Here is a 12,935-nt window from a genome sequence, read left to right on the forward strand (position 1 = left end):
TTCCACATTCTAATCTCCTCTTTCAGTCTGAGAATTTGGAATTTTCGCTCGCGTATTCTCTTCACACGTTTCTGAAGGTCGCCTCATGTGACCTGATCGTCAAGTCCCTCCACACGCCCGACAAAAGAGAGTAGTAAATCAAGCAATTTGGCCTTCACAGATTTCTAGTTTACCAGGATTTCGGTGCAGACCGAGGCCACACCGTCTGGGGCAGGCTTCGTTCATTCACTATTCTTTTGGCGACTGCATTGGTATGCACTGAAAGACCTCGACATGATAACATGTCTAACTTCTTTTACGTTTGATGTTTGATGAGTAGATTTTCTTTTTGTGCGAGCCATAGGCTGTATGCACTACATAGTTTTGATTTTTCTACAATACTTTGTTACATTTAGTTTTCTTTTAAGCTGTCTCTTACTTTGTCCCCTATATACACATTCTTCTTTTCCCTCAACAGTTCTTCTTCCAGTCTTTCTTCCTTCCTCCTCTCCCCACTTCTCTTTTCCTGCACTCTCACCAAAAAACGCATACATTTTACTTTACACACACTTACACTATAAATATGGCTCATTTGGCTGCCTTCTCTAATTGCTTTCCCCCGCCGTTCTCTTACTTCCCCCAGGTATTTCCCCACTTGCTGTCCCGCTTCCTTTGTCTTTATTCTGTCGTCTACCACTTCTATCACCTCCCTGCCTGTTAAGTTTTTCATCCATTAGGTCACGTGTAGAAGGGCAGTTCAGTAGGATATGCTCGTCCGTCTCCTCCCCATCGCACAAAGGACATATCGTTTCCCCTTCTTCGTTACTCTTTCTTAGTTGTTTCCATCTTTTACACTCAGCGTGTTACAAGTCCCTAGAACCGCAGCCTGTCACCGTAGCGGTTAGGGACGAACCGAGATGTATTGTTCGAGATCTCCTCGTCCGAACCTTCAGAAACTTAGTAAAGTATGTGAAACTTAATTCAAAATTCATTTATGCGACATTCAGATAAGCCTAGTGGAGAAGCTATTTTTCCCCCTTCTTTCTTTTATAACTTCTTTATATATTCGTATATTTACGTGTTGCGAAATGAGAAAGTGACACGTTCTTTAGTAAAAAAAAAAAAAAAACATGATTTAACTAAAATAGCAAATAATAAGTTCACATGAAAGACTCGAAAGCATTCGCGTGATGCCTCTCAGGGTATGGGGTAATATCTCTCTGCTAGTTCGTCAAATAAAAATCAAAGTTAAGTTTGCAGTAAGAAAAAGGAAGTCGATTTTACTTCTTTGCAAACTAAATACTTATATGCCTAACATATAATCCATTTCACTCAAAGAAATTAAACTTCTTATAATTCAACTTGCTCACTCTATTCAAAAACCGAGCCCGAACTTCCAAAGTCAAGACAAAACACATTCGTAATTGCCATTGCAACAGCCCTTACAAGATAAGTATATACAGGTTAGTCACTATCCTGACATTATCAGTGATAGGTAAATTACAGAAATTAAGATTAAAGAACAATAAACATTTGTACAAGAGAAAAGATAATTAATAACAATAAATATTAGTGCAATGGGAAAGGACGTGTCAAAAGAGACTGCCAAATTTCGTCTCGTCTCAGTGATAGTGACTCGGGAAGAAGGTAACATCTCTGGTCGAGAGATCGACTGGTTATTATTGCTCTGGGGCAGAGCGCTCAGCTTCGATCAAGTACCTACAATAAACGCGTGACCTCGCCGATTGACCTTACGCAGGCATTACGCAACACCACATTATCTGAGAGCTTTGCAAAAGGTATGCGGCGCTTGTTGAGAGCAAGAGTCACCGTACGTATAGTCTCTTGCATAATGACTATAAACTGTGGAAAGTATGAGCCATTTCGGAACACTTCTCACAAAATACAGGGTGTCTCAAAAGTCTGTGACGCTTTTTAATGTTATGTTGTTATAAAGCTATGTATCTTTAGTGCAAATTTAGCGAAACGGTAATTGGCTTGTATACAGGCACGTAGCCAGGGGAGGGTTCGGAGGGCTGACCCCCCCCCCCCCCGGCCTGAAATCCTACAAATATCTAATTTAAATAGTGTGTAGTGGTAATTAATTTTACTGCCTAAGCAGGATTAAACATCTTGTATAATAAGTTGTAATATACGGAGAAATTCACATTCAGGCTTTCTAACCTCCTTTCGCCTTTAGATGGCGGCTGCTGATAAGGTATGAGCTCCCTCAAACAAAATTACGGGGCCTGCTCGTGAAATTGTCATTTTGTTTTTCATTTCAGGCCCAAATGTGAATATCAAGAGATTTGTGATGGAAAATAGGCTTACGTAGAGACCAGAGAAAGCAAACAACATGAAGATTCACGACTGGTTTTTCGAAGGGTGAGTTTCGAAAAACTGATTCTCTGCCGTCGACCAAAGGTTCAGCCAAACCTTGAAGACCTAATATTCAGTGCACACTGGAGCCTCAGTACTCTGTTTTCTATAGAACTATACTATGGTGATTTGGATAAATACCGGGCCACTACCAACTATAGAGGCGGTGAACTTGAGTGGCACCAAGTGACGTCACAGCAGACGCGTACATAATTGCCAAGGAAAGAAATGTGGTCGCTTATCTTCCACAAGGATACGAATCTCACGCGGAGTGCAGGTGACAAAAAACCTGACAGGCAGCCTGCGGGACAATGTAGCTCCGGGCGCGACGTCGAAACCAACAATGCAGGTTCACCCGGAAGTGCAGCGGGGAATCTCCAAGCGACTGGTTCCATCGGGAAATGCACTCATCGCATGTTAGTTGGGGTTGTGTTCGCGGCACCGGTTGCACATTACTGTGCAATAAAAATGCACCAAGGACGTATTAAGGGGGGTCCTGGGGATCCGGACACCCCTCCGAAAGACTAAAGTACTAAAACTAAATAATGAAAAACATATTCGTTTATCCTTTGTTCTATAATATCCTGTGAACTCATTGGAAGGAAAGGATTATATTTGAATCATACGGCTTTGAATAACATTACAAAGAAGATTTTTGTACACTACTACTCAAAATAATATGCATAAAATATTAATCAAAAATTACTTTCTCCAACTACATGTAACATCATTTTTATTATTCGATAAATATTAAATTATTCATCTATTTGACATTAATTTCATTGCCAGGGCACTTGTTATTATACATTATTCCGATCTTAACTACAGGTAAGCTACGTAATGAATATGCGCTGTTATATCTATATTCTTATGCAATATTTTTACCTATTCGTGTAATAGTAATATAATATTGATGTATGTAATTAATATAAATTTGATTTAATATAATTATTTTATTTTAAACATTATTATTATTATTCCTGAGACACTTGTTCGGACTCCCTCCCCCAAACATATCTCTACATACGATGGAAGGGTGCTTTTTTATCAGCTGCTATTCCATGAGAGACCATCATCTCAAAGAAACCAAAATTACACGTTTAAATGTGTCAGTTGACAAGCCAAAAGTGTAGGAAAATGGGAAGAAAGAGAGAGATAAGGGGGGGGAGTTCTTCGTCTCTGTTTCCCTTTCGGTTTCCCATCTTATACAGTTTCGAGCGTGGCAGGTAGGAGAGAGAAACGAAAGAGGTGTGTGTGTGTATACACACACCCACACATATATATATATATACAGAGCCTTCCGTGACATTCTATACGACACTCGGCGGCAAGCGGCCCGGCGTCAGCGCTTGTCTTTTCCGGTGAACGGGGTCCGCGACAGTCGCACGCTACAGTCTGTTTTTTTTTTCGCTCTCTTTCCTTTTCAGTTGACGTTGCAGACTGACGCCAGTAGAATCCTCCCTACGAAGTTGTGTTGTGTTTTGTCGTGTCCGTGTGTTGAAGATTGTGGCTTAATATGGCACCACAAAAGTTTACATTACAACAAAGGATTTGTCTTGTCGAGTGTTACTTCGGAAAGAGGAATTGTGGAGAAGTGCGACGACGTTTTGCAACGAAATTTCCTGGTGTTACCGTTCCACATAGGACCACTATATTAAACCTCGTAAAAAAGTTTAGAGTAACAGGGTCAGTTCTGAATAAAAGTGGGAAGAAAAATGGGGAAATCTAAAAAAAATAAAGTATACAAAGACAATCCGCACACCATCCGTGAGTTAAAAGAGAGTATTGTACGAGAAATCGGGAGAATTACAGTAGACTAACTTGCACGTGTAAATGCCAATTTCCTTCGGAGATGCCAGGAATGTGTTGCAGCAGAGGGACATCATTTTCAATAACTTCTGTAGTCAAGGTTAGTACACAATATGAAAACTGTAATTTTAATAGCCGACTCTAGTGACTGTCGCGGACCCCGTTTACCGGAGAAGACAAGCGCTGACGCCGGGCCGCTTGCCGCCCAGTCCCGTAGCGAATGTCACGGAATGCTCTGTGTATATATACAGGGTGTTTCAGAGCGACCCAGACACTATCTTTTTCTCGAGAACGGGAGATCGTATCAAGTTGAAACAAAAAAATGCACCAATAAGTTGGGCCCAAAGAATCAGTAGAAAGTATTTGCAACAGCCCGAAAAACACCCTTTGTGGTTTTAGTGGGGGCACATGCCCCGTTCGTACGATTTTCAAATGGGAAGGGTATTGGAATGCAGATTCGGAAAGGCGGGGAAAAATACGAATGTCATATGAAACATTTGTATGTCCCACATACCGTTTTCCGTGTAGAAAATGGTAAAAAAAAAAAAAAAAAAAAAAAAAAAAAAAAAAAAAAAAAGGAAGGTGAGCCAAATCGAGTATACAGAGCTTAACAATTAAGATAAGTGCAGCTCCATAACAGTTTCGGAAAGTGCAGGACACAAGCTTTCCAACGATATGCCACATGATGACTGCTGGAATAAAAAAGGATGAAACCGCGTGACCCAAAAAAGGGGGTCTAAAGTTAGGGAAGCACTCGAAAATTTCAAATGGCAAGGGGGGTCGAGTAATACCTCGTTTTAAAGGTCACAGAAAACGTGAAAAGGATGCGAACATGATTTTGTAATCCACTGACCGGTTTCAAAATGGCGACCAAAACAATTCCGACCCCTGAAGTTGGTGTTCCAAAGTGAGGAATTACGTACGTAAATAGCAAAACACAAACACTGGACAGAGTAGGCCTACATAAGAACCTGTACAAACAATTATGGTAATGGGTCCGCTCTTGAAACACCGTACTACTGTAAGCTTTGTTTGAGCTGCAACTTTGACCGCCCTTCACACTTTCTCCAGGCTTAGGACTGGCAAAGAATGGTTTACTGTCACGCACAATAACAATAAGGAATTTGTTGGCCTTTAATGCTAAGCCTTGTGTATCAAGAAAAAGTAAATTGTCCTTGTAGTTGTCTGCGGCAACACAAGGGCGTCAAGTAAGGATTTAGTTAACTGGTTTGACAACAGCACCACTAACTAGTCACCAAAAGCGTTGAACACTGATACGAATTACTAAAATGTTCCCCACTGGTCAGGGGCGCCGACATGTCAAAATTATTGGGGAGGGGGGCTCTGATCACTGAAATAAATTAATGAATGACTCACTCCCTCCTTTTTCAAAGTTTTGGCCTAAGTGTTCGGAATCTCGTAAAAGCCCATGATTTCCTCAAAAATATCAATATTTTCATTCACAGTTCTAATGCAGAATGTCAATTGTTCACGGATGGGTATGTCACAAGATTCGTCAACCGTAATAGCAAAATATTCCCAACTTTTAATATCTGCTGCCACGGAGCGCAAAACAGATCTCCCTAATATATCAATGATCTCCTTCTGAATGTCATGTGAGAGCACGAACTCCCATCCACTCTCCTAGTTCATGCACATCGTCTTTTGAAACTCTTTTTAGCAAAAATGTTAACAATACTCATAATTATATACTTATTATATAGTAGTAAGTCATGTGTTTTGCTGTCTCTGGTCATAGCCCCCACAAAGTTGATGGTTTAGCGGTCTCAGCCCCCCAAAGTTGATGGTCTAAAACATTTCAAATGTGTATTTAAAGTTAAGTTCATGTGGCACAATTCAGAGTAAACTTTACAAGAGAAGCAAAATAATACATTAGATCCTCTTAAGCAAAATTATTTGGGGGGCTCTGCCCCCACATCGTTCATATTGGTTGGGGGGGGGTCTCGAATATATAAACCAGAACTCTTCGTTCGAAGACGTTTGCGTCCCTTACTCGCGCCTCCACTGCACTCCGACCTGAAAACAAAGGAATTCAATGTAAATCGCAGCAGAGGAATGGCTTCATTCCAGAAGGGGAAATTTATGTCCAACCGCCGGAGTAAATTCCCACGGACCGTTAGGAGAACCAGTCGAGATCGCCACCGGCCCCTAATTTGGTCATAATTTGACAGGATAAACAAGCTCTGGGGGAAAACAAAGTGGACGAAGAGCATGATGGGAGATTTATGCAGTCGGCTGCTTTGGCGGACGGCCAGCAGTTCCTTAATGCAGTCGGCGCACTGAGCTTTTTCACCTCTAATATACGTGCATTGGCTGCAGCTGAGGTTTAGATGCACGCGAAAGTGCATGCCGTTCAAACTTTTGTCAACTCAATTTTGCAAAGTTCCAAGTTTGTTTGATCTGATTCTTATTATTTAGCGTCGCTTTTCTGCCACTCTTAGTTAATCGTGACGATGAGTACGACAACCTGCAACTAGACGACAACGAACAGAGACGGTGCCGAGACAAGTATAGTGCTAGTCTTGAACGTATCACCAGTTCGGCATCTTTGACAGAACCCCAGACGAAGCTGACCGGACCCCGTCTCTCTCTCTCTCTCTCTCTCTCTCTCTCTCTCTCTCTCTCTCTCTCTCTCCCTCTTCCTCTCCCCCCTTTGTCTTCTCTCTCTCTCTCTCTCTCTCTCTCTCTCTCTCTCTCTCTCTCTCTCTCTCTCTCTCTCCCTTCTTTCTTTCTCTCTCTCTCTTTTCCAGAGAGAGAGAGAGAGAGAGAGAGAGACGTAGATAGAGAGAAAAAGAGAGACGTAGAGAGAGAGAGAAAGAGGAAGAGAGAGAGAGAGAGAGAGAAGACAAAGGGGGGAGAGGAAGAGGGAGAGAGAGAGAGAGAGAGAGAGAGAGAGGGAGAATTCTGGGAGAGGGAGAGAGAGAGAGAGAGAATTCTGGGAGAGGGAGAGAGAGAGGGAGAGAGAGAGAATTCTGGGAGAGGGAGAGAGAGAGAATTCTGGGAGAGGGAGAGAGAGGGAGAGAGAGAGAATTCTGGGAGAGGGAGAGAGAGAGAGAGAATTCTGGGAGAGGGAGAGAGAGAGAGAGAGAATTCTGGGAGAGGGAGAGAAAGTGAGAGGGAAAGAGATAGGAGAAAAAGAGAGAGAGAGAGAGAGAGAGAGAGAGAGAGAGACCGGACCCGTATCTGGTTTCGAGCCACCACCTGTTTTTCGGCAAAGCGCTGTTGTCACTGTTACCTGCAGTGTGTAGACATCCATTCATTCGCTGTCACGTTTTTCTCCCAAGGTCTTTATATTGCATAAAGAAATAGCAAAACACAATAACATAATCTAGCAAAGATAGAGAACCGCAACCTTGCGTTTAGAAATCTCTAAAGAAACTGAATTAGCAACATCTCATTTGGTCCACGTGGACTTGACGAGAGTTGTCATTTCTTGGACGCTATTGGTGGGAAAGGTTTCAGGGGACAATTTATTGCACTCCACGTGGACCTGACACGTGGTTGTTAGGGGGAAAACTGATCTTTCGGAACTTCCTTTGAAGTAAAGTGCTTTCGGGACGACAACTTTACAGATCGCGTATCGAATCGAAATCGCAGATTATAAACGGTGACAAAACCGAGAGAGATAGTATGATGAAAATGATTACTTAACACTCAGAAATATACATAGGGCGGGATTCGAACTCGGGACCCCTATTGTCGTTGACACTCCGTCACGGTTGTTGGCCTGACGTAAAGGAAGCATTTCCCGTGAACAGAAATTGTTTCATTAGGGCTGACGTCAACACTCACACTGATTACCGCCTGCCCCCGTGGCGGAGTGGTTAGCGCATCGCGCTACGACGCAAGGGGTCGAATCCTGGCCTGGGCGTTTGCGAGTGTCACATCACTCGGTAACAGTTCGTTATATCGGAGACACTTTTCTTCAAATTTACAGGAGAAACTACTTACGGAAATCAGTTTCTGTAGCATTGTCGAAGTTCTTCGAGGTATTTTCTTTCATCTTTCAATCTATTTCAGCCGGAAATCAATTCCTGTTGCTTCAATTTAAGCGAAATCGTAACCACGCCGTTTTTTTTAACTATGTTTGCCTAACCTAACTGAACCTAACCTAACCTTCTGTGAATGGTCCGTGGGGCTATCCGTGAATGGTTTAAGGGGCTCGCACCATGACGTGCGTTCCGTAACACTTCGAGAAATGGCGTATTTTAATGTAAAAAATGTTTCTAACCGTGTGAAAACCTTAATGGCACCTTGAAATATGTTCCGCAATACACAATTGTTAAGTACGAACCATACGAAACACAAAATATCCGATTTTAAAGTGTCTCCGATATAACGAACAGGTACCCATCACTCATCCCCACCTTCGCAGATTAGCCAAGAGTGGCACAAAAAGCGAAGTAAAATAAAGCAAATCAATCTTACCGATTACCATCGATACCGACACAGGTTGCCCAATTAACATTACTTTGTAAATAACCCACTCCAATTATAAGCACCGTCTCTCACCATGGCAGTGCTGTCTAGCACGTCATGCTCTGGGCTCAGACTACAGGACGTTCTCTGGTTCGAGTCTCCTGGGGGGGAGGGGGAGCGTAACAACTTTTCTCTTGAGATTTCGGCCTGTGTATGGCCGAACCCGGTCATGAAAACGTTCGTCTTGCTGACCACACGTCATCCCGTAACTGGTTGGATTATCTCCCACCTCAGGTGGAAGTGAGGCTGTAACAGATCTTAACGCACCGCTTATAAATGTTGACCCGCGCTCGCTGGGGGAAAAGAGGGCGGCAAGAGACGTTAACGTCTTTTCTAGCGAACGGTCGATGTGCGTTGCAGAGAAGACAGTCCGAGTCAAGCATTGATACGGTTAGGGCCCATGTTAAGTTGGTTATTGGTTTCGCGGGCCAAAGAACAAGCTGTGAGTGAACTAATGGCCATGATCTCTGCCGGAAAGAGAGATAGTGTCTAAAGAATAAACTGTGAGTGAACTATCGGCCTGTGCAGTATCTCTACCAGAAGCTGAGAAAAGGTTACTAAAGAAGAGAGGCTACATTTTTATTATGAACCAACGACAGGAGGATTAGAAGATTGAAGACGTCGAACTCTGTGTCAGCAAGATTTGTGCTTTCCCCCAACTCCCCCTAAGTGTTCAACGTAAGTGTTTTTCAGCGTGTTTATCGCCAAGTGAATTGAATACCTAAGTAGTTTCATCGAAGACGTAAGTACTCAGTGAAGTAACCACTAAGTTTCGTCTAATATATCTCAACAAATTCACACCGGAAGCTGACTAATCTGTGTATTCCGGAATCGTTTGTAAACCACAGACGCCAGGTGCCTTGGCCTTTAATAAATATTAATACTGTATTTTGTGGTGTATGAATACTTAGATACTTAAATGTAAAAATTCGCTGCTGGTCTCCTTTTGTGTTATTGACGTTGTTCGACGGCAGAATATAAATTGCACTAATAAATAAAAACAAAGAAAAAACGTTATAAGGCCGGCAGTCGGTAGGCTCGGGCCCTATGAAAATACAGTAAAACCTCGTTAAGCCGGACTTCGCTTAATCCGGACAGGCAAAAGGGGAAAAAAAGCAGAATGCAAGGTTTTGAATGTGGCTAGAATTCAACAAGAGAACTTCCCAAAGAAAAGGCAGTCAACCACTGATGGAATTCTGTTTCCCGCAGACTTTGTACTGTACTGTATAGTGTATTTAGGCCTACGCCCTTTAAATACACCATAATAAACGTGTTTTGTTGCTATAAACTGACTTTTAATGCACTTTTACTGTTCTTTTAGGTTATTTCAGTTAATCCGGACTTTCGTTAAACCGGTCAACTTATTCCCTCATTAGTCCGAATTAACGAGGTTTTACTGTATTAATATAAAGCAATTAGATTTCATACTTCGATTTGTCTTGCATTCTTGCTTTACTTTCATTGTGCATGTGTTGCTATCCGAGTATCAAAATGTAACAAGGCAAGATACGGATCAAAATCCTTATCATCGCTGGCAAATAAGGCGTGGAATCAACTGCCTGTAGCCTGGGACAAGGAGAGAAATTTGGCCAAATTTAAAAAAAAAATAAGATGTGAATCTACGAATACTTATACCGTGCTTCATTTGCCTCATTGCCTCCTTCACATATACTTATTTAATTTCTATTTCTTATGTGTTTTTATGCCTTGTGTTTTTTTATTCCTTGTGTGTTTCAATTATATAGGCACACTTATATTTTTCCATATTTTATACATTTATAAACAGTTAGCAAAGTGTAACCCTATAATGGTCTCTGGAGAGAGAGCATGCAACTCTCTCAATCAACCACACACAAATAGGCTACATTATCTCTCGTTATTTGGTTCGTGTATTCGATACTATCCTTACAAAAGTATATTTGAAATCAAAATTAATTGTTTATCTTCGTTGTTGTAACAAAAACATACCCCCTGAATTTTTTGGTGGGAGGGATTTTCTAGACGGTTGGGGAAATCACCCCTGCCACCCCCCTGGGATTTCGCGCCCTGGCAGCTACTAACAACTCAAGACGAAACTCAAAACGTTCGTAACTTTGAACAGTGGGGAAGAGACAAGGGAAAGTCCTTCCAACATCCTGTGGAGCAGAAAATCCAGCGGCATGAATAAGAGACGCTTAGACTCGTCCGGAAGTGCGCCATTTTCCGTCCACCTTTTGAGCATTAGTCACCGTTTCTTGTGACCAACGTCCATTTCCTCTTCTTCTGAAAGACCTAATGGTCGGTGGGATGGGAAAAGACATGGAGGGGAGGGTGCCGTAACGAAAGGAAACAAAGAAGCAGCGACAATAGAGTACAAAAATAAGACTACAAAAACTGATACATGAACATCTTGGGAACAAAGTCTGAGGCTGCTCCTATCGCTATAACTATGTTCCATTAAACATGCTAAATCGGCGCCGGAGGTCCCGGGTTCGAATCCCGGTCTGGGCATGGATATTCTTTGAGTGTGTTCCTTCAATCTCATCACTCATCCTCATCGCCGCGATTAGCCACAAGTGGCAGAAAAGCGACGCAAAATAACAAGAATGAAAATAAATCAAATGCAATAAATGATGAGAATTACAGCGTCTCCCATATGGAGTAGTGGTAACGTATTTGACATGTAATCAATAGGTTCCTGAGGAGGTAAATAGTGGGTCGGATCCCACATTAAATAATATTGATTGGTGATTGACGTCGATTTTCAAGCATCTTTGGCTAATCTCGACGATGACGATAAATGATGTGATGAAACGGATGAAGGGACACCCGCAAAGAACACCCATGCCCTGGCCGGGATTCGTACCCGGGACCCCTGCCGTCGGAGCCCGCTATGCGCACCACTACGACACAAAAATCTGGGTATGAAAGTAAGAAATAGTTCACCAGTCAAGCAGCTTTCTGTACCATTACATGTCAAGGATATGCAAGGGAAATCACGTAGAAAGGATTAAAAATGCCTCTATACCTACAGAAGGTTGTTCGCTTTATATCAGACAATTTTTGACGGGTACCACCGATCATGTTCTACTGGACCCCCAGCATTGTGGACTATCGCCCGGCATCGCAGTTTCCATTGCAGCAAGCTCCGGCGCAGGACAGGCATGGGAATTCTGTCCCACTCCTTCCTGCAAGCTTTCCATAGACCATCCAGGGTGCGCGGGCGGCGATGTTGAAGACGTCGTTTCAACAGTCCAAATGCGCAAAAATCCATTGGACTGGCATCTGGGCTTTTCACAGGAATGTCTTCAAACGGAATGACACGAATTCGTAATTCCTCTGCCATTTCCTGATAAAAACGTAGTGATGTTCTGGCGGTATGACTCGAAGCCTTGTCCATATGGATCATCACCTGGTTCGCGTCCATTCCATACAATTGTGGGATGTCTCTCCGATAGATAGGTGTCAGAATGAATTCATGGAAATATCTGGCATTCACCTTCACGTTTTTGTCCACCTTGCGTATCATCAACTTACCCTCATATCCGAATCCAGTCACAACCATAAAGCCACGAGGGAAACTTTCCCTGCCCCTTGCCGTCAATGTCACGATATGTGACACTTTGCTTGCAGCGCTTCTCCTGGTGGTTTTCGTGGATGAATGTCTCGCAAGGAGAGCCTCTTGTGTGTAACGGGTCACAATAGCTTTCGCAGTAGTCACCCCGAGTGTTTCACAATGCGTACGTATGAAAACTTAGCATGGAAAAGGGCCATTACGTAACCCTTCCAATACCGGCTGATTTTCGGCGCCATTTGATAACATTCACTACCAACACTCACGCACCTACAAGGTCAGACACAACACTGCTCCAGCCCGCAGACCCATAGTTCCAGCATGATACGCCAGGTGGCAGCACCGAATCGACAATGGTCGGATATAAAGCGAACAACCTCTGTATATATTTGGAAAAACGAAAAATGAGAAAACGTAAAGTGAATGAAAAGGAACTGAAATGGAAAATGAAAAGAAATAAATATAAAAATCCAGGTACAAACAATACGAAAGGAGACCCAAAGGTAAAGTAAACAAAAATATAATTTTGAAAAATGTTAAAAAGGGGGGAGGGGGACTGGAAAGTGACAGAACAAACAATATGACGGAAAGCAATAGTAAGAAGAGAAAAATAATATACATTTCGCTTTTCCCCCCTCCACGCAATCCCATTTCCTCTCACGTGTTCGTTGGTGAAGCAGTCTTGCGTCACTACTTGCGCAGAGACTTGATTTCG

At 42.5% G+C, this 12,935-nt stretch overlaps 1 protein-coding gene across 2 annotated transcripts in view; it reads right to left on the minus strand.

The window, feature by feature from the left end:
* Rhp (GTP-Rho-binding protein rhophilin) overlaps window positions 1-12,935 on the minus strand; it is a 352,979-nt gene that overhangs the window by 204,384 nt on the left and 135,660 nt on the right. The gene's annotated exons all lie outside the window — the stretch shown is intronic.

The sequence above is a fragment of the Lepisma saccharinum genome, chromosome 27 (assembly GCF_977018435.1).
Source record: "Lepisma saccharinum chromosome 27, izLepSacc3.1, whole genome shotgun sequence".
NCBI classification, from domain to species: Eukaryota; Metazoa; Arthropoda; class Insecta; order Zygentoma; family Lepismatidae; genus Lepisma; species Lepisma saccharinum.